We start from the raw sequence: 23,372 nt of genomic DNA on the forward strand, positions 1-23,372 counted from the left end.
AATGACCTTGGTGGAGGCATTGTTTTAAAAGCGGGGACTATCTTCAGGGTGAAAACCTAAGATCTTTGATCGGGCGACGACGGTGTTTGAGCACTGTTTCCTTCTTGGAGGCGTTGTTTTTGGAGAGTCTGTAATTCAGGTGTTGTCTTGACGGTGGATGTATTGCTGTTGTTAGGCCCGAGATACTGTAGCGAGACTTTTGTTTCTTAGTTTTGTTTTCTTGTTTTTTGGCTGTGTGCATCCGTAGTGCCATTAGGGTGGTGCGTTGTTGCAGAGGCTAGGTGTAATTGGTATCCTCTTGATATTAATATATTCCCTTTATCGAAAATAATATATATATATATAAATCCCATATTTGCTATCTAGCCACGTGGTGGCACCCTGGCATGCTGCCTCAGCCATGAAAAGAGCTGGGAAATACTCCCTCCGGTCTCTTTTAATTGACTCAGATTTAGTACAACTTTATACTAAATTTGAGTCAATTAAAAAAGAACGGAGGGAGTATGTTGTAAACATGAAAAATGACCCATGAAAAGAAGTTCCGTTAATAAATCATTGCCCAATCATCAATTGAATTATGAGAGGAAAATGCCCAACACACATGTTGGAGCTACGGAACAAACAATCATGGCACAACACTCGGGCTTCCTACTTTAGATTTAGTTTTTTTCAATAAAGGGCGTTCTATTACTTAAGAGGTTTAAGCACTACACTCGGCCTCTATGCACACAACCATCTAAAAAAAGTTACCGGAGCAAACTAAAATGTCATGAATAACAATAAAAGAGGTTCAGCCAAAACTAGTTCATAGAGTTGTAATGCGACGACTATACAATCACCCATGTTAGGAAATGAACTCCTTCGCCAAATTCTTCAACCGTGTAGAGACCTCTGAAAAGAGGTCGTGGTTCTCCATTTTCTGAAGCAACGACCATGAACGGAGAAAAGTCGTACACCGGTAGATAACCTGCATAAGAGAAGAATTTTTATCGTTAAAAATCTTATCATTTATACATAGTCATAGAGACCATATAACAACAATCACTCCCACTATGATAAAATGTTTTGAACATATGATCCACCCCATTTAGCCAATTGCCAAAAATATTTGCAATGCTGCGAGAAGGGTATAAGGTAGAACTTATCTGAATGATTGACCATATAGATCTAGTAAAACAACACTGGAAGAAAAGGTGTTTTATTGTCTCCACTTCTGGAAAAAAACACATTTCGGACAACCATGTCAATTACGTTTTCCAAGGTTACTTTAGTAAACACAACTTCAAATTTAGCTTAAAAGCAAGAGTTGTAATTTGAGGTTTTTATGTGCACAATATGCATGAATTGCCGGGTTTCTTCCTGCTTAGAGCAACTCTAGCATACCCCATACAAAACCCTAAACACGCGCGGATGTGGTTAACTACATCGGCCTATTTCGCGAGAAAATTTGAAGCGGCAGAATAGACCCCGTAACCAGAACCCTAAATGCGATTTACAAAATTTAGCGCAAGAAATTTCAACAAGTTCGTTCGAGTTCATCCGACATAATTTACAAACGATGGCAAAATAGGAACTAAATGCTCCATAAAACTACACTAGCTAGCCCGAGATTCATCGACATCACCGGGACTTTTTTCTTTTGAGATCTTCACCGTGACTTAGGAATTTCCATCGGCGTAGTCGTCGGTGTTGCCGGAGAGAGCGGTGGAGCTTCACGCGTCGGAGTAGTCGGAGGAGTCGTCAGAGTGGTCGACGACCACGTGCCCGCGTCGTGCCATTTTTGAATCGGGGGGGGGGGGGGGGGGGGATTCCTCTCGATAAGGTGATAGAAACTTCCCCACATATTGTGATGTTCAGAGGAGATCTCGTTGGCTCAAGGCTAGCATTTTGAAATGTGTTGTTACAGCGTCTGACTTTGGTCTATTTGACGCAAGGGCTAGACGAGTTTCCATAGAATTTGCACGAGAGTGGTAAATTTTCCGTGGATTCTATGTACAAAACTCTAATCCAGCCAGATATACTAGTGGATAATAACAAAACGATGGAAGATGAAGATTCCGTTGAAAAGCCAAAAATTGTGTGGTATTTTCGTCGAGGTGTAATCCTCACTAAAGATACTTGTGAAATGCAATTGGCATGGAAAGTGTCTTCTTCAGGAGACAATCAAACTTTTATTCGTTCAATGCCAATTTTCTAGATCTATATGGCTAGTCATCCATATAGGTTTTACCTTATGCCCATCATGTATACCAAGGCATGGGACGACCGACCCGAAATCCTGGGCCAGGCTAGGCCCGACCCTAGGACTAAATACTAGGCCTGATAGCCGAGCTAGGCCAGATCGGGCATGGTCCCAAGTTTTTTTTGCAAAATAGTGAAGATGACCGGTTTGCGGCCTAAAGCCCGAGGGGATTTTCCTCTACCGGGCCGGGCATGCACCTGATTTTTAGGCACTATGGTCGGGCTAGGCATGCACCCGATTTTTAGGCACTCTGCGTCGGGCTTTGTTCGGCCTAGCCCGAAGCCTGACCTAGCCAAAGAAATGCCCAGGTATACAAGGGCATAGCATCACCAATATTTTTAGCAATAGGCTAAATGGTGTGAATAATAGGTTTAAACTACTTATTAGGATGGGAGCCTTTTTCGTTATTTGGCCATTGTGGCTATGTAGAAATAGCAAGCTCTTTAATGATAAACAGTTTTTCTCTTACGCAGGTTATCTACCGGTGCACGCTACACTTCGTGCGTGGTCGTCTCCATAGTGTGTGGAGCATTGTGATCTGTTGATGGATGTGTCAACATGCTTGAAGGATACAGCAAAGAATATCTTTATCCAATATTGATGGTGGCGTAATCTACAGATTGGTCCTCCATCTCGATTTGAGCGACCGTGTGCATCTTAGTTATGCAAAAGCCAGATGTAATGCCTAAACCTTTTTAATGAAACGTCATTTATTGAGAAAAAAAATCACAAACAACTTGTAGATGGATGACATCGTGTATTCACTCTCTACAAACACAAACAGTGACAAGGCGACAACTCAACGAGCTGGGTGCGAAACTCCACTAAAATTGTAAGCGTAATAAATTCAAATTAGTTTTTATGGGCAACATTAATCTATGTGATAGTAGTATTTTGCATAGGTTATATGAATTTGCTACTGCACCATATGTTACGAATATAGGTTACTTTGGTCGTTTGCAACTTGTTATGTAAGACAGTGACTGTGCTTTGCATCCTGGTATGCAAAAAATAAACACAATGTCAACTTTTGAAGAACATGCTCAATTACATCATTTTCATAAAGTGGATTTAGAAAATGTGTAAACCCTCCCCATGATTCAAAAGCATGGCATGTAGAGGTAAGGGCATCTCCAACGAGCGACGCATTTCGGACGTCTAAAATGGTCGCGCGCGTCCGTTTGCGTCGGCCCGCGGACACAAAAATGATCATTTTTTGAATGCGCATCCGTTTGCGCCCGGGGTGCTCCCAGCGGGCCGATGTGCATTTGGCCCACGGACACGATTTTAGAAGTTCAAATAGCAAAATGAATAGGTTCAAAGTACTCAGTCAGTTATGAGAGGCTCTCATTTCCCCCATCCCCAGCTCTCCTGCGTGGACAGTCCCTTGATAGTCTCTTTCTCTCCGCCGTCTCCCCTCCCCCTCTCCTCCGGTGGCCTCGTCGGCCAGAGTAACTGGGAGAGGGGAGGCATCCCCATGTACATAGTAGTCTAGGAGTAGTTGTTGTTCCCCTAGTGGAGTATGGCGCTATGCCGGTGGATGGAGAGCTCTCGGCGTTTCCAAGCGGTGTTGGGTGGCCGGCGATAGGGATCTTGCTAGTGGTGGCGGCGTGGTGTCGGTGACTGCTGCTCAACCTCCTCCTCCCCCAGTCCAAGAATAAGCTTGATGTCGAGGTCAGGGCCCTGGATCTAGGATTTTGGGTCATGGCCGGTGCTATCTGCAGATCGGCGACGGCTGCCCAAGATTGGTGTCTCATGTTCGTTGCTCACCATGGTGGAGAGAAAGGCTTAGAGCTCCTGGTCTCCGACAGCCAGCTCCCTGATTTGTGCCAGGGGAGTCGTGAAGCTGCTCCCGGGAGTTCTCCCACGGCGGTCCTTGGTCCGTAGCCGTCAAAACTGGTCATAGGGTGACCACTCCCTCCTCCTTCGTTGGCGACGGTGTACTCCGGCCGATGACTGCAGTTCTACAACAACCTCCCGGCCAAGATGCCATTGTGGGGGCCCTCCTACTCCAGCACATAATGCTCCCGGCGCACCACCCCAAGTGGTATCGTCCCCGGCGGTGAGGCGCCCGTATGTGCTGCAATATGTCGGAGAAGGAGCGAGACCTGATTGTGTTTCATGTTTTTCTTCTAGTGTCCTTTCTGCAATATTTGAGGATTGGTTTGTAATTTCTCTTTGTTTTGTAGTCCTTCTTGTAATTGTGAGTCCACCGCTTAATACAAGCTTCTAGGTCCCTCTAGGACATGTCCCTGTTCAAAAAAAATTACTCAGTTATTACATCCAAATATTTGAAAGTTTGCATGAAAATGAGGTGATATTGATGACTACGCAATGTCTTCATGGCCAGCCAATGCCCACTGCTGCTCAATCAAATCCTTCTAAAGGCGTTTGGACATGTGGTCGTCAGTGACTTAAACATTCATATGCAAATACTGCTGCCAGGTTGGTGCCCCAGGGATTGGCGCAACCAGCTCACCCTGGAAATCCCATAGGTGCTCATGGTGGCCATCGGGACGCTCGTCCTCAAATATCATGTTGTGCATGATCATGTAACATGTCATCACCTCATGCATGGTGTTCAACGACCATATTCTCATCGGGTGATGGTCAATTGCCGACCGAGCTTGGAGCACACCAAATCCCTGCTACACATCTTTCCTGGTAGCTTCTTGCATCATGGCAAATCTCTTTGTTTTTCCATGTTTGGATTACGGACAGTCTTCAGCAGTGTGGCCCAGTCAGGATAGATGCCATCAACAAGATAATATGGCTCGTCATATTCATTTCCATTGATCTCGTACCTCATCTGAAGAGATTTGCCTTGCATAAGCCTATTGGAAACCAAAGAGCGGTGCAACACATTGATGTCATTGTTGGAACCGGCCATGCTAAAGAATGAATGTCGAATCCATAAATCTTGAGATATCACTGCTTCAAGAATGACAGTGCATCCCTCTGCATGGCCATTGTACTGACCCTGCCATCCAAATGGGCAGTTCTTCCACTCTCTATGCATGCAATCTATGCTGCCACTCATCCCTGTGAACCCTCTAGACTCGTTGATAGACAACAACCATCTTGTGTCCTCAACTATTGGCCCCCTCAAGTAATATTTTTGATGAGTGCATTTTTAGCATATTTTTACAGCATTATTTCATGAAGTTATTATTGAGTAGTAGTAGAATTTTTGTATTTTACCGCGCTACCGCGCCCTTTTATGCTTGTCTACATAAGATCTTGAAACTATAAGGAAATGATGAAATATCAATAAAAACTGCCATTTTCGAGCATTTTGGCGTGATAGAAATCATTTTAGCACTTAATTATGCACCTAGGCGAAAAGAGGATGCGTGGAAAACTTCCAGTAAGTTTAGCGGGCATCGGTACGGGAGGAGCCCGCCCGTACCATCCGCCCGTACGACGTGCCAGGAGCACCACCTCGTCAAACAAGTTCAACTCGCGCAGATGACATAGAGATCAGAGACACATAACTCCACAAAACAGAAAAACACCGCCCCAGATCAGATCTAGAGAAGGAACTTTGGAGAATACAACACATGGGCTGCTACGTGGATCCTCGGAGGACAAGGCATCATCCCCTTCATCATCAACCCCTGCATCACCCACGTCATTCACCTCCAACCATAGTTGTAATCTTGATTGCTATTTGGGATTTGTATTTGAATTCATTCCATTCCTTTCATCCCCTCCATAAGATTATGATGATGTTCTTGATTGCTTCCATGTGTGAGTAGTTCCTTTAGTTCTTGGGGAGATGGAGAAACCCTAGCATGAATATGAGATGAATCTAAGATAATTTATGGTTTTAACTATTAATGTGTGTTAGTTCTCTCTCTTGATATTATGTGTTGTGCACCATATAATATTTGCCTTATGGTCTCGAGAGGGAACTACCCTTTGAAGTGTGGTAAAGTGAACAGCGAGAAGTGACATTACCGTATCGTCACTTTAACACATGGATGAGGGGGATAATTAAAGAGGGACTCACCAAGCTCATATCGATAACGACCACGGGGTAAAACCCTTAATAGCAATAGTCAATATGTGGCTTGCAGAAGACTAGCTGATGTGGTTATTTAGAGATGCGATGACCGATGGCTTTCTGGGCGCATTTTATTACGGAGCACTCCCACACACAATATGATTAAAAGTATACTTCATATTGATTAACATGAATCCTAATTCTAGAGGTGGATCCAATAATCCTTGAGAACACTTAGTCTTATTAAGTTTCAACCCATTTCCTATAACGCTTTTACTGCTTTATTTACTTTATATTCAACCAATTACAACCATCCCCTTAAAACATTTTGAGATTAGGAAAAAACTTACAAGTAATCTTTAATAGGTAGTAGAAATGGGCATTAAGACCCTAACTAGTAGCTCCTCGTGGTTCGATACTTTTATTTCGAAACTAGCTACAATTGATCTGTATTTTTGCAGTTATCAAGCTATTTTCTGGCGCCGTTGCCGGGGAGCTTAGCCCCTTTGGCCTTTGCTCTTAGTTGCTAATTTATTATTGTTTTTACTAAAGTAGTTTAATAGTTTCAGGTAACACCATGGCTGCTCTTGTGCTTATGAATAAGCTTGATACATCTGAATACATTGGGAGATTCAGCCGAGGATTTGTTAAAGAATTCCCGAATGGGAGTGACGTGGAGTATGTGATTCGTCCACGCTTTATTACTATTATGAAAGAAAAACTCTTTGCAGGAGATGATCCTGATGAGGATCCTTATAATCATTTACATTTCTTTACTGAGTTGTGTTGGACAATTAAACTGAGGAACTACTCCGATGATGAACTAAAACTCTAACCAACACTGCATTATCTTGGTATAGAACTTGTCCTGCAGAAAAGACTTATACTTGGGAAAACCTTATGAAGGAATTTATATTTCGATTCTATCCCAAGGTAAGTCTGTCGAAGCAAGAAGATTTATAACCAATTTCAAGAATCGTCACGACGAAAGTTTAATGAGAGCCTACCTAAGATATAAAGGTACGGTTCAAAGTTGTCCCCATCATGATTTACCACCTTAGTATGCTTTACATGTCTTTTATGGAGGACTTGAGCAAGATAATAAAAGAGAATTAGATATGATGTTCGGTGGATCTTTTATGGAACTCACCCCCCGAGCAAGCTTTGGTGCGCCTAGACAAAGTTCATATAAATAGAGAGTCTTGGGGCTTTGATCTTGGAAGTGAGGGACAAATAGAAATTGAACATGATTGTTTAAATTCTTATAAAAACACCAGACAATTAAAAGAAACTGCTAATGAGCTTAATTTTGATGATGCTATGGTATTAGATGTTCTTCAAGCTTTTACATAATTCATTGAAGCACCCAAGAAGGAATTGCTTCATTACACTCCGCCACCTCAATTCATTGAAGCAGCGCAAGTTGAGGCCGAAGTACCCAAATTGGTACCCATTGAAAGGACGCCTTAAAATGAGGTGCTCCCTTTCCCAATGACAGCGGCAAGGCACATTAGAGCTCAACTTCTTGCAGAACAAAAACAAGAAGAGGTGAAAGAGGTAAGAACACTAGAGGTAAAATTTAGTAATGAGGAACCTACTTATGAAGTTGCAAACGAGGAAGGGAACGTAACTAAGGAAGGCATTTTACCTATGTATGCATATTGCAACGTAGTTGAGCTCGATTCCGAAGCCTCACAATTCGCAGATGGTATGGTTAAAGAAAAAATGTGGGCAAACCTGTCTTACCTTGCACTTTTGGTGGATCTTCTTATTGTGGCCTCTGTGATATTGGAACCACTGTTAATGTTATTCCTTAGAGATTTTATTTTGGTATCCAAGATAAACTTGAACATTCACAATTAGAAGACACAAATATGACAATAATGTCATTGATTTTATTGTTATTGATATGTCAATTGATTCTCATTGTCTGATCATTTTCGGAAGAACTTTCCTAAACACTACAGGAGCTAATATTGATTGCAGGAAGGAAACTATCTCTCTTAAGTTTGCGAAGGAAGTAGTGATCTTCCATTTCTCGAAGTTTGCTCATAAAACGATTATCGAAGAGATTGAAGAGGAGGAATTGGAGGAGGAAGTTAATCTGGCTAATCTTTCTGCAATACTTTATAATACTCCTGGAGATGATTTGGAAGTAAGTTTACCTGGAAACGAAAATGCTATGACAGAATTAGATAAAAGTGATATTGAAAAATGTTTGGAATCTCTCCCTTTAACTGATAACTCAACTAATGATAAATATGAAGTACCTGAAAGAAAGGGAGATGAAGATTTACCACCTCCAGAACTGAAACATCTTCCCTCGAATTAAAGTGGTTTTTGGATGAAACAAATAGATATCCTGTTATTGTAAGTACTAACCTTTCAAAAAAGGAGGAAGAACAGTTAATGATGGTACTTAAAATGCACCGTAAGGCCTTTGGGTATTCTTTGGATGACTTGAAAGGGATCAGTCCCTCGATAGCCAGTCATAGAATAGTCATGGAAGATGGAGCCCAACCAGTGGCTGATTTTCAAAGAAAACTTAAACCTAAGATGAAGGAAGTGGTAAGAAAAGAAATCATCCGCCTCCTCGACGCAGGTATCATTTATCATGTCAAAGAAAGTGATCGGGTGAGTCCAGTTCATAGTGTCCCTAAGAAAGGAGGATTTACTGCTGTACCGAATAAACACAATTAAATGGTCCAAACTAGAATTGTTGTAGGGTATAGGATGTGCATTGATTTTAGAAAATTAAATAAGGAAACTAGGCAAGATCATTACCCATTGCCCTTTATAGATCAAACTTTGGAAAGGCTTGCTAGACACTCACATTTTTGTTATCGTGATGGATATTATGAATTTTCCCAAATAGCTATTTCGGAAGATCAACTGAAAACAACTTTCACTTGCCCTTTTGGATTATATGCTTATCATAGAATGCCTTTCGGTTTGTGCAGTGCACCAACTACCTTTCAGAAATGCATGACCGTTATATTTTCTGATTATATCAAGCACATAATGGAAGTATTCATGGATGACTTTTCTGTCTATGGAACTTCGTTTAACCATTGCTTACATAATTTGCATAAAGTTTTGTAGAGATGCGAAGACACCAATCTAGTCTTGAACTAGGAAAATGTCACTTTATGGTTCAAGAAGGGATAGTACTTGGACACAAGATATCGGGAAGAGGCGTAGAAGTTGACAAGTCAAAAGTGGATGCCATAGAAAAAATACCACCTCCACGAGATATCAAAGGTATAAGAAGTTTCCTTGGTCATGCTAGATTTTACAAAAGGTTCATTAGAATTTTTCTAAAATAGCAAGACCCCTTACTAATCTATTAAAAAAATATGTTCGGTTTAAGTTTGATGAAAATTATCTAAATGCTTTTAACATTCTTAAACAAGCTCTACTTAAAGCTCCAATTATAAAACCAGCTGATTGGAAAAAACCGTTTGAGTTACTTTGTGAGGGAAACCACGAATATGTCGAAGTTGCTTTGTGCTAGCGGGATGATGATGAACTTAATATCATTCATCATGCCAGCCATACTCTCAATGATGCACACATAAACTATCCTTTCATAAAAAAAGAGTTCTTTGCAGTTATGTTTGCCTGTGAGAAGTTTAGATCGTATATCACTGACTCGAAATTTACAGCCTACACTGATCACATGGGCTTACAAGAAATCCTGGAAAGGACAGACGTTAAGCCGAGAATGATTCGGTGGATTTTGTTTTTGCAAGAATTTGATTCGCAGATCATACAAAGAAGTGAAGAACAACTCGAAGATCGAGAATCTGTGGACGAAGACATATTACCATGCAACACATCCACAATCGTTATACCACCAGGTACTTTTTGTTTTTGTGAAGAGGTTTCTCCCATTCTTTGTGATGGTGCCAGCAAGCAGTTGTGTAAGGGTATTTTACCCTTATCCAATATTTTGGTAACAATGAAACCGTAGCTAGAGTAATCGTACTAATACATGCCTACAAGATTATTCTCAGGTATTAGTCCATCAGGCATAATGGTATATCAATGGAACAAGAAGGTAAAGGGAGACCCCCCACTTCGATGAAAAAGGGGACAACAGCTTTCCCCTATGGCAGGCGTCTGGCTCGGCGGCACCGGGTGCTGCCCCGGATGGTCCGGCGCAGACCGGCTCTGGCGCCGATGCACTACACACTGGGCGCACTCCAGGGACTACGCAACACTCGCCCAGCTTTCCCCCGCCCCCTCGTCCGGTTTCTGCCGGCTGGCCTGGCGCCTGGCCCAGCGACACCGGCTTGTGCACCGAACCGCCCGGTGAACGCCGGCTCATGCGACATTGACCAACGAGGGCCATGTACTGTAAGCCCAGACACTCGTCCGGCACTAGCCCGGTGCCAGGCTCGGCGACTGCCGGCCGGTCCGGTTTGTGGCCCGGCAGCACCGGGCGTGCCACCGGCCAGCCCGGCGCTTGGCCCGGTAGACCGGCCTCCTAGACATACTGCTAAGTTGGACAAGTGCCCAACGGTTGGCTTTCAAGTGAAGCTATATAAACCCTTTCTCCTAGCTCAGAACGGTTAGGCACTACACTGCAACTGTTCTTGAGCTCTCTTTCTCATACTCCATTGTTAGAAACACCAAAAGCCTCAGATCTTCCTCCTCCTCCACCCAAACTCAAATCCCTGCGGGGAAAAGCTAGCGGAGGTCTTGATCTATAGTTCCACCTGTTGGAGATATGCCCAAGAGGCAATAATAAAGTGGTTATTATAATATATCTTTGTGTTTATGATAAATGTTTGCATACCATGCTATAATTGTATTAACCGAAACATTGATACATGTGTGTTATGTAAACAACAAGGAGTCCCTAGTAAGCCTCTTGTATAACTAGCATGTTGATTAATAGATGATTATGGTTTCGTGATCATGAACATTGGATGTTATTAATAACAAGGCTATGTCGTTGGTTGAATGATATAATGGACACACACCCATATGAGCGTAGCATAAGATCAAGTCATTAGTTCAACTTGCTAGAAGCTTTTGATACATAGTTACCTAGTCCTTCGACCATGAGATCATGTAAATCACTTACACCGGAAGGGTGCTTTGATTACATCAAACGCCACTGCGTAAATGGGTGGTTATAAAGATGGGATTAAGTATTCGGAAAGTGTGAGTTGAGGCATATGGATCAAGAGTGGGATTTGTCCATCCCGATGACGGATAGATATACTATGGGCCCTCTCGGTGGAATGTTGTCTAATTAGCTTGCAAGCATGTGACTGGTTCACAAGAGTTGGCATACCACGGTATGAGTAAAGAGTACTTGTCAGTAACAAGGTTGAACTAGGTATGGAGATACCAATGATCGAACCTCGGACAAGTAAAGTATCGCGTGACAAAGGGAATCGGTATCGTATGTAAATGGTTCAATCGATCACTAAGTTATCGTTGAATATGTGGGAGCCATTATGGATCTCCAGATCCCGCTATTGGTTATTGGTCGGAGAGGAGTCTCGACCATGTCTGCATAGTTCACGAACCGTAGGGTGACGCGCTTAAGGTTCGATGTCGCATAAGTAGATTCAGAATATTAGATGGAGACCGAAGTTTGTTCGGAGTCTCGGATGGGATCCAGGACATCACGAGGAGGTCCGGAATGGTTCGAAGAATAATATTCATATAAGGGAAGTTGATTTCTAGGTTTCGGAAAAGTTTGGGATTTTTCCGGTGGAAGACCGGGAAGGTTCTAGAAGGTTCCGGGGGTCCCACCAGTGGGCCCACGACCCTAGGAGGCCTAACATGGGCCGAGGGGATGCTCCCTAGCCTAATGGGCCAGGGGCACATGCCCCCCAAGGCCCATCCGGCCAAACCCCTAGGGTTTCCCCAAAACCCTAGGCGGGATCAACTTGGGGGGAAGATTTCCCTCTTCCCCCCACTTGGCCGCCGGCCCTAACCCTAGATGGGAAGGGGGCCACCCCAACCGAACCAGCCCCCTATATAAAGAGGGGAGGGGGTGGCCGGCCACTTCACCCTTGACCATACCCTGGCTGCCCCCTCTCTTCCTCCACCATATTGCTGTTCCGGCTTGGCGAAGCCCTGCAGCTTTTCTCCTCCACCACCACCACCACACCGTCATGCTGTTGGGATTCCGAGGAGATCTACCACACCTCCGTTGCCCGCTGAAACGGGGAGAGGACGGGCTTCATCGACACCGTACGCACGACCGAGTATGGAAGTGTTGTCGGATTGCAGCACGGACGATCGACTACATCAACAACGAGATCTAATCTCGGAGGCTTTGGAATCTTTGAGGGTTAGTCTCGCAATCTTCTCGTTGCTTCGATCTTGGTATATTAGATCTTGCTTCTTCCTAGATTGGATCTTGGTTTTTGTTCATGTTCACGGTAGAATTTTTTTGTTTTCCATGCAACGAACCCTTCAGTGGTATCAGAGCCGTGTCTATGCATAGATCTGTTGCACGAGTAGAACACAATGGTTTTGTGGGCGGTGATGCTTTTGTTGTTTTTAGTTAGTGTACTTTGCATCTTGCGGGATGGTGGGATGAAACGGCCCGGGCTAACTTTACATGACCGCGTCTCACGCTTGACATGCAACTTGTATTGCATAAGTGGCTTTGCGGGTGTCTGTCTCTCCCACCATAGTGAAGATTCAATTTTCTCTTTCTATTGACAACACTAGTATCACCGTTGTGGTTCATGTTCGTAGGTAGATTGGATCTCACTTGAAAACCCTAAACCACGTAAAATATGCAAACCAAATTAGAGGCGTCTAACTTGTTTTTGCAGGGTTTGGTGATGTGATATGGCCATGTGATGATGATTATATTTGATGTATGAGATGTTCATTATTGTATTATGGCAACCGGCAGGAGCCTAATGGTTGTCTTTAATTTTTCTTAAAGACCTGCGTGTCTATTCATCATGTAATAGCTTTATTTCAAGTAGTTGTTATAGTAGCTATAAGTGATAGACAACCATGAAGCGGCACCACTGACCTTGACGCCATGCTGGTGATGATGGTGATCATGTCCGTGCTTTGGAGATGGAGATCAAAAGCACAAGAAGAAAGGCCATATCATATCACACATTATGAATTGCATGTGGTGTTAATCCTTTATGCATCTTATTTTGCTTAGATCGCGACGGTAGCATTATAAGATAATCCCTCTCACTAAATATCAAGATAATAAAGTGTTCATCCTTAGTATGCACCGTTGCGAAGACTTGTCGTTTCGAAGCATCACGTAATGATCGGGTGTGATAGATTCTACATGTGCATACAACGGGTGCAAGCCAGATTTGCACACGCGGATACTAAGGTTGCCTTGACGAGCCTAGCATGTACAGACATGGTCTCGGAACACGGGATACCGAAAGGTAGAGCATGAGTCATATGAATGATATGATGGACACTTTGAGTGTTCGCCTTTGAAGCTACATCTTTTCTCGTGAAGATCGGACTTGGTGTAGTGGATTTGGTTCGTGTGATCACTAAGACAATACGAGGGATGTTATTTTGAGTGGGAGTTCACCTAGTTAATTTAAGAATTACAATTGAACTCAATTTATCATAAACTTAGTCGAAACTCTTTGCAAATATGTTGTAGGTCATGGCGTCCTGATACGTCTCAAACGTATCCATAATTTCTTATGTTCCATGCTACTTTTATGATGATACTCACATGTTTTATACACATTATATGTCATTATTATGCATTTTCCGGCACTAACCTATTGACGAGATGCCGAGGAGCCAGTTCTGTTTTCTGCTGTTTTTGGTTTCAGAAATCCTAGTAAGGAAATATTCTCGGAATTGGACGAAATCAACGCCCATAGGCTTATTTTTCCACGAAGCTTCCAGAAGACCGAGGGAGATACGAAGTGGGGCCACGAGGCGACGCCACACTAGGGCGGCACGGCCAGGCTTGGGCCCGCGCGGCCCTGTTGTGTGGGTCCCTCGTGACTCCTCCGACTCCGCCCTTCCGCCTACTTAAAGCCTTCGTCGCGAAACCCTCTGTACCGAGATCCACGATACGGAAAACCTTCCAGAGACGCCGCCGCCGCCAATCCCATCTCGGGGGATTCAGGAGATCGCCTCCGGCACCCTGCCGGAGAGGGGAATCATCTCCCGGAGGTCTCTTCATCGCCATGATCGCCTCCAGATCGATGTGTGAGTAGCTCACCCCTGGACTATGGGTCCATAGCAGTAGCTAGATGGTTGTCTTCTCCTCATTGTGCTATCATGTTAGATCTTGTGAGCTACCTATCATGATCAAGATCATCTATTTGTAATGCTACATGTTGTGTTTGTTGGGATCCGATGAATATTGAATACTATGTCAAGTTGATTATCAATCTATCATATATGTTGTTTATGTTCTTGCATGCTCTCCGTTGCTAGTAGAGGCTCTGGCCAAGTTGATACTTGTAACTCCAAGAGGGAGTATTTATGCTCGATAGTGGGTTCATGCCTCCATTGAATCTGGGACAGTGATAGAAAGTTCTAAGGTTGTGGATGTGCTGTTGCTACTAGGGATAAAACATCGATGCTTTGTCTAAGGATATTTGTGTTGATTACATTACGCACCATACTTAATGCAATTGTCTGTTGCTTGCAACTTAATACCGGAAGGGGTTCGGATGATAACCTGAAAGTGGACTATTTAGGCATAGATGCATGCTTGATAGCGGTCTATGTACTTTGTCGTAATGCCCTAATTAAATCTCATAGTACTCATCATGATATATGTATGTGCATTGTTATGCCTTCTTTATTTGTCAATTTCCCAACTGTAATTTGTTCACCCAACATGCTATTTATCTTATGGGAGAGACACCACTAGTGAACTGTGGACCCCGGTCCATTCTTTACATCTGAAATACAATCTACTGCAATACTTTTTCTTTACTGTTCTTCGCAAACAAACATCATCTTCCACACTATACGGTTAATCCTTTGTTTACAGCAAGCCGGTGAGATTGACAACCTCACTGTTACGTTGGGGCAAAGTACTTTGATTGTGTTGTGCAGGTTCCACGTTGGCGCCGGAATCCCTGGTGTTGCGCCGCACTACATTTCGCCGCCATCAACCTTCAACGTGCTTCTTGGCTCCTACTGGTTCGATAAACCTTGGTTTCTTACTGAGGAAAAACTTGCTACTGTACGCATCACACCTTCCTCTTGGGGTTCCCAACGGACGTGTGTTAACTGGACGCATCAAGCTCTTTTTCTGGCGCCGTTGCCGGGGAGATCGAGACACGCTGCAAGGGGAGTCTTCCACTTCCAATCTCTTTACTTTGTTTTTGTCTTGCTTTATTTACTACTTTGTTTGCTGCACTAAAACAAAACACACAAAAATTAGTTGCTAGATTTACTTTATTTACTATCTTGTTTGCGTTCTCCATATTAAAAACACAAAAAAATAGTTACTTGCATTTACTTTATTTACCTTTTGTTTATTTCATCATGTTTCCTCCTAAGTACACTCTAAAAAACATACCGGTGGGACGAGGGTCTATAATTGGAAGAGATAATATAGAAGATTTTTTCACTCATGTTAGTACATCTGAAGATTTTGAAGATAGACACTTGGTAGAACTTGCTCCTACTTATGAAATTGCTGCTGCTTCTTTAGTACACATGTTGGAAACTAAATTTGCTAATCTCAATCATATAATTCAGCATATGTTTCTTACACTCTCTGATATGGAGGAAGGATAAAATAAAGATTTTGTCTTAGAAACCCTTCTTAAATAATTTGGTGGTGTAGCAAGAGAGGCTAGAAAAGTCTTTATTAAATATAAAATGCTTGGCTCATACACCAACTTTGCTAGTACCCTTGAAAAGATGGACATTGATAGAATAAAGTACACTAATAATGTTAATGATGGAGGGGAGATTAAGACATCAATACCTTGCAAGCTCCGAGGAATGCATGAAGCTCTAGAAAATAACTATGGTTGGCTTGTTCCTGAAATTTGTTTGATGAGAGTAGCAAGCCTAAGAATAATGAAAAAGGAGCCTCTGAAACTTACATAGATAAGATACAATGCATAGTTGAGAAAACTCCAAACCCCTCTATCGATGCTTCATCTCTTGATAATACTTGATTCACACTTTCTGCGCCTAGCTGAAAGGCGTTAAAGAAAAGCGCTTATGGGAGACAACCCATTATTTTACTTCTGCACTTTGTTTTATATTTGAGTCTTGGAAGTTGTTACTACTGTAGCAACCTCTCCTTATCTTTATTTTATTGCATTGTTGTGCCAAGTAAAGTCTTTGATAGTAAAGTCAATACTAGATTTGGATTACTGCGCAGAAACAGATTTCTTGCTGTCACGAATTTGGGCAGGGTTCTCTGTAGGTAACTCCGAAAAATCTGCCAATTTACGTGCGTGATCCTCAGATACGTACGCAACTTTCATTCAATTTGAGCATTTTCATCTGAGCAAGTTAAGTGCCCCTGGAAAATTCGTCTTTACGGACTGTTCTGTTTTGACAGATTCTGCCTTTTATTTCGCATTGCCTGTTTTGCTATGTTTGATGGATTTCTTTGTTCCATTAACTTTCAGTAGCTTTGTGCAATGTCCAGAAGTTTTAAGAATGATTATGTCACCTCTGAATATATGAATTATGCACTAACCCTCTAATGAGTTTGTTTCGAGTTTGGTGTGGAGGAAGTTTTCAAGGGTCAAGAGAGGAGGATGATACAATATGATCAAGAAGAGTGAAAAGTCTAAGCTTGGGGATGCCCTCGTGGTTCATCCCTGTATATTTTAAGAAGACTCAAGCATCTAAGCTTGGGGATGCCCAAAGCATCCCCTTCTTCATCGACAACTTATCAGGTCACCTCTAGTGAAACTATATTTTTATTCAGTCACATCTTATGCGCTTTACTTGGAGCGTCTGTTTGTTTTTATTTTTTTGTTTTTGTTTGAATAAAATCGGATCCTAGCATTCTTTGTGTGGGAGAGAGACACGCTCCGCTGTTGCATATGAACACATGTGTTCTTAGCTTTATTCTTAATGTTCATTGCGAAGGTTGAACTACTTCGTTCATTGATATATGGTTGGAAACGGAAAATGCCGCATGTGGTAAATGGTATAATGTCTTGAATAATTTGATACTTGGCAATTGTTGTGCTCATATAGATCATGTTTAAGCTCTTGCATCATGTACTTTGCACCTATTAATGAAGAACTGCATAGAGCTTGTTAAAATTTGGTTTGCATGATTGGTCTCTCTAAGTCTAGATATTTTCTGGTTGAGGTGTTTGAACAACAAGGAGACGATGTAAAGTCTTATAATACTTACAATATGTTCATATGTGAGTCTTGCTGCACCATTTTATACTTGAGTTTGCTTCAAACAACCTTGCTAGCCTAGCCTTGTATTGAGAGGGATTCTTCTCGTGCATCCAAATCCTTGAGCCAAAAACTATGCCATTTGTGTCCACCATACATACCTACCACATGGTATTTCTCTGCCATTCCAAAGTACATTACTTGAGTGCTACCTTTAAACTTATATTCTTTGCCTTTACAATACATAGCTCATGGGAAAATAGCCTTAAAAACTATTGTGGTGAAGAATATGTTCTTATGTGTCTTATTTCTTAATAAGTTGCTTGTTGTGCGGTAACCATGTTTCTGGGGACGCCATCAACTTTTACCTTTGTTGAATATCATGTGACTTGCTATGCATGTTTGTCTTGTCTGAAGTAAGGGCGATTTTCATGATCAAATGGTTTGAGTATGCATATTGTTAGAGAAGAACATTGGGCCGCTAACTAAAGCCATGAATCATGGTAGAAGTTTCAGTTTGGACACAAATCCTCAATCTCTTATGAGAATATTATCTGTTGTTAAATGCTTATGCATTAAAGAGGAGTCCATTATCTGTTGTCTATGTTGTCCCGGTATGGATGTCTAAGTTGAGAATAATCAAAAGCGAGAAATCCAATGCGAACTTTGTCCTTAGACCTCTGTACAGGCGGCATAGAGGTACCCCTTTGTGACACTTGGTTGAAACATATGCTATGCAATGATAATCCGTGTTAATCCAAGCTAATTAGGACAAGGTGCGAGCACTATTAGTATTCTATGCATGAGGCTTGCAACTTATAAGATGTCTTATACATAACACATATGGTATATTACTACCGTTGACAAAATTGTTTCTATGTTTTCAAAATGAAAAGCTCTAGCACAAAAATAGTAATCCATGCTTCCCTCTGCGAAGGGCCATTCTTCTACTTTATTGTTGAGTCAGTTTACCTACTTCTTTCTATCTTAGAAGCAAACACTTGTGTAAACAGTGTGCATTGATTCTTACATGTTTACCTATTGCACTTGTTATATTACTTTGTGTTGACAAATATCCATGAGATAAACATGTTGAAGTTGAAAGCAATCGCTAAAACTTATATCTTCCTTTGTGTTGTTTCAAAGCTTTCTACTAAGAATTTATTGCTTATTAGTTAACTGTTATGCAAGTCTTATTGATGCTTGTCTTGAAAGTATTATTCATGAAAAGTCTTTGCTATATGATTCAGTTGTTTACTCATTGTCTTCATCATTGCTTCGAATCGCTGCATTCATCTCATGTGCTTTACAATAGTATTGATCAAGATTATGATAGCATGTCACTTCAGAAATTATCCTTGTTATCGTTTACCTACTCGAGGGCGAGTAGGAACTAAGCTTGGGGATGCTTGATACGTCTCAAACGTATCCATAATTTCTTATGTTCCATGCTACTTTTATGATGATACTCACATGTTTTATACACATTATATGTCATTATTATGCATTTTCCGGCACTAACCTATTGACGAGATGCCGAAGAGCCAGTTCCTGTTTTCTGCTGTTTTTGGTTTCAGAAATCCTAGTAAGGAAATATTCTCGGAATTGGACGAAATCAACGCCCAGAGGCTTATTTTTCCACGAAGCTTCCAGGAGACAGAGGGAGATACGAAGTGGGGCCACGAGGCGACGCCACACTAGGGCGGCGCGGCCAGGCTTGGGCCCGCGCGGCCCTGTTGTGTGGGTCCCTCGTGACTCCTTCGACTCCGCCCTTCCGCCTACTTAAAGCCTTCGTCGCGAAACCCTCTGTACCGAGAGCCACGATACGGAAAACCTTCCAGAGACGCCGCCGCCGCCAATCCCATCTCGGGGGATTCAGGAGATCCCCTCCGGCACCCTGCCGGAGAGGGGAATCATCTCCCGGAGGTCTCTTCATCGCCATGATCGCCTCTGGATCGATGTGTGAGTAGCTCACCCCTGGACTATGGGTCCATAGCAGTAGCTAGATGGTTGTCTTCTCCTCATTGTGCTATCATGTTAGATCTTGTGAGCTGCCTATCATGATCAAGATCATCTATTTGTAATGCTACATGTTGTGTTTGTTGGGATCCGATGAATATTGAATACTATGTCAAGTTGATTATCAATCTATCATATATGTTGTTTATGTTCTTGCATGCTCTCCGTTGCTAGTAGAGGCTATGACCAAGTTGATACTTGTAACTCCAAGATGGAGTATTTATGCTCGATAGTGGGTTCATGCCTCCATTGAATCTGGGACAGTGACAGAAAGTTCTAAGGTTGTGGATGTGTTGTTGCTACTAGGGATAAAACATCGATGCTTTGTCTAAGGATATTTGTGTTGATTACATTACGCACCATACTTAATGCAATTGTCTGTTGCTTGCAACTTAATACCGGAAGGGGTTCGGATGATAACCTGAAAGTAGACTATTTAGGCATAGATGCATGCTGGATAGCGGTCTATGTACTTTGTCGTAATGCCCTAATTAAATCTCATAGTACTCATCATGATATATGTATGTGCATTGTTATGCCTTCTTTATTTGTCAATTGCCCAACTGTAATTTGTTCACCGAACATGCTATTTATCTTATGGGAGAGACACCACTAGTGAACTGTGGACCCCGGTCCATTCTTTACATCTGAAATACAATATACTGCAATACTTGTTCTTTACTGTTCTTCGCAAACAAACATCATCTTCCACACTATACGGTTAATCCTTTGTTTACAGCAAGCCGGTGAGATTGACAACCTCACTGTTACGTTGGGGCAAAGTACTTTGATTGTGTTGTGCAGGTTCCACGTTGGCGCCGGAATCCCTGGTGTTGCGCCGCACTACATTTCGCCGCCATCAACCTTCAACGTGCTTCTTGGCTCCTACTGGTTCGATAAACCTTGGTTTCTTACTGAGGGAAAACTTGCTACTGTACGCATCACACCTTCCTCTTGGGGTTCCCAACGGACGTGTGTTAACTGCACGCATCACGTCCCCCTCCATCAGTTTTAACCAGTTCCTAGAGAAAGAAAAGCTTAAAAGCAATGGTAGCAACTTCACCGACTGGTTCCGTCATGTGAGGATTTTCCTCAATGGTGGAAATCTGCAGTATGTGCTCGAAGCACCGCTAGGTCCCCCACCACCACCTGCAGTATCCGAGGATGTAAAGAATGTTTACGAGATTCGGGTTATTCTATACTCTCAAGTTCAATGTGCCATCCTGTGCAGCCTAGAGGCGGAGCTCCAAAAGTTTTGAGCACCACGACCCTTATGAGTTGGTCAATGAGTTGAAAACTATCTTTGAAACTCATGCGGCCGTGGAAAGCTATGAGGCCTCGAAACACTTCTTTGGTTGTATGATGGAAGAGGGCAGCTCCGTTAGTGAGCACGTGCTCGCTATGTCCGGGCATGCGAAGAAGCTCAGTGACTTGGGGATAGTGATTCCTAACCAGCTGGGTATTCATCGTGTCCTCCAATCACTGCCACCTAGTTACAAGAACTTCGTGATGAACTACAACATGCAGAACATGAACAAAGAGCTACCTGAACTCTTCTCCATGCTGAAATGTGCTGAGGTTGAGATAAAGAAAGAGAACCAAGTGTTGATGGTCAACAAGACCACCGGTTTCAAGAAGCAGGGCAAGCCTAACAACAGGGGCCACTTCAAGAAGGGCGGCAAGAAAGCTGCTGCGCCTCCTGAGAAGCCTAAGGCTGGCCCTAAGCCTGATACCGTGTGCTATTACTGCAAGGAGAAGGGGCACTGGAAGCGTAACTGCCCCAAATACTTGGCTGATATGAAGAATGGCCTTATCAAGAAGAAAGGTATATTTGATATACATGTTATTGATGTCTATCTTACTGGTTCTCGTAGTAGTGCATGGGTATTTGATACTGGTTCGGTTGCTCACATTTGTAACTCGAAACATGAACTGTGGAATAAACGAAGCCTGGCGAGGGACGAGGTGATGATGCGCGTTGGAAATGGATCCAAGGTCGATGTGATCGCCGTCGACACGCTCCCTCTACATCTACCTTCGGGATTAGTTTTGAACCTTAATAATTGTTATTTGGTGCCTGCGTTGAGCATGAACATTATATCTGGATCTTGTTTAATGCAAGACGGTTATTCGTTTAAGTCAGAGAATAATGGTTGTTCTATTATATGAATACTATCTTTTATGGTCAGGCGCCTGAGATGAATGGTTTATTCTTGTTAAATCTCGATAGTAGTGATACACATGTTCATAACATTGATGCTAAGAGAATTAAATTTAATGATAATTCTACTTATATGTGGCACTGTCGTCTTGGTCATATTGGAGTGAAGCGCATGAAGAAACTCCATTCCGATGGACTTCTTGAGTCACTTGACTTTGAGTCACTTGATATATGTGAAGCATGTCTAATGGGAAAAATGACTAAGACTCCATTCTATGGTACAATGGAGCGAGCTACAGACTTAATGGAAATCATACATACTGATGTATGCAGACCAATGAGTGTGGCATCGCGCGGTGGTTATCGTTATGTTCTAACCTTCACGGATGATCTGAGTAGATATGGGTATATTTACTTTATGAAACATAAGTCCGAAACTTTCGAGAAGTTTAAGGAATTCCAAAGTGAAGTAGAAAATCAACGTAACAAGAAGATTAAGTTTCCGCATTCTGATCGTGGAGGCGAATATCTGAGTTATGAGTTTGGCATGCATTTAAAGAAATGCGGAATACTTTCACAGTTGACACCGCCGGGAACACCACAGCGTAATGGTGTGTCCGAACGTCGTAATTGAACTCTCTTGGATATGGTTCGATCTATGATGTCTCTTACTGATTTGCCGCTATCGTTTTGGGGTTATGCATTAGATACACCCGCATTCACTTTAAATAGGGCACCATCTAAATCCGTTGAAACGACACCGTATGAATTATGGTTTTGGAAGAAACCTAAGCTGTCGTTCCTTAAAGTTTGGGGTTGCGAAGCTTATGTAAAGAAGTTACAACTTGACAAGCTAGAACCCAAAGCGGAGAAATGTGTCTTCATAGGATACCCTAAGGAAACAATTGGGTACACTTTCTATCACAGATCCGAAGGCAAAATCTTTGTTGCCAAGAACGGATCCTTTCTTGAGAAGGAGTTTCTCACTAAAGAAGTGACTGGAAGGAAAGTAGAACTCAACGAGGTTATTGAACCTTCTCTCATAGATCAGAGTAGCGCAGTGCCGGAAGATGTTCCTGTGCAGCCTGCACCGATAGGAGAGGAAGCAAATGATGATGATCATGAAACTTTGAACGAGGAAGTTACTGAACCTCACAGATCGACGAGGTAGCGTACCACTCCTGATTGGTATGATTCCTGTCTAAATGTCATGATTGTGGACAACAATGATGAAGACCCTGTGACGTATGAAGAAGCAATGATGAGCCCAGATTCCAACAAATGGCAAGAAGCCATGAAATCCGAAATGGGATCCATGTATGATAACCAAGTATGGACTTTGGTAGACTTACCTGATAGCCGCAAGGCTGTCGAGAATAAATGGATCTTCAAAAGAAAAATTGATGCTGATCATAATATTACTGTCTATAAAGCTCGTCTTGTTGCAAAGGGTTTCCGACAAATTCAAGGAGTTGACTACGATGAGACTTTCTCACCTGTAGCGAAGCTAAAGTCTGTGAGGATTTTGTTAGCAATAGCTGCATTTTTCGATTATGAGATTTGGCATATGGATGTCAAAATGGTGTTCCTTAATGGCGACATTGAGGAAGAGTTGT

This window comes from Lolium perenne, chromosome 2 (genome assembly GCF_019359855.2).
Source record: "Lolium perenne isolate Kyuss_39 chromosome 2, Kyuss_2.0, whole genome shotgun sequence".
In the NCBI taxonomy this organism is placed as follows: Eukaryota; Viridiplantae; Streptophyta; class Magnoliopsida; order Poales; family Poaceae; genus Lolium; species Lolium perenne.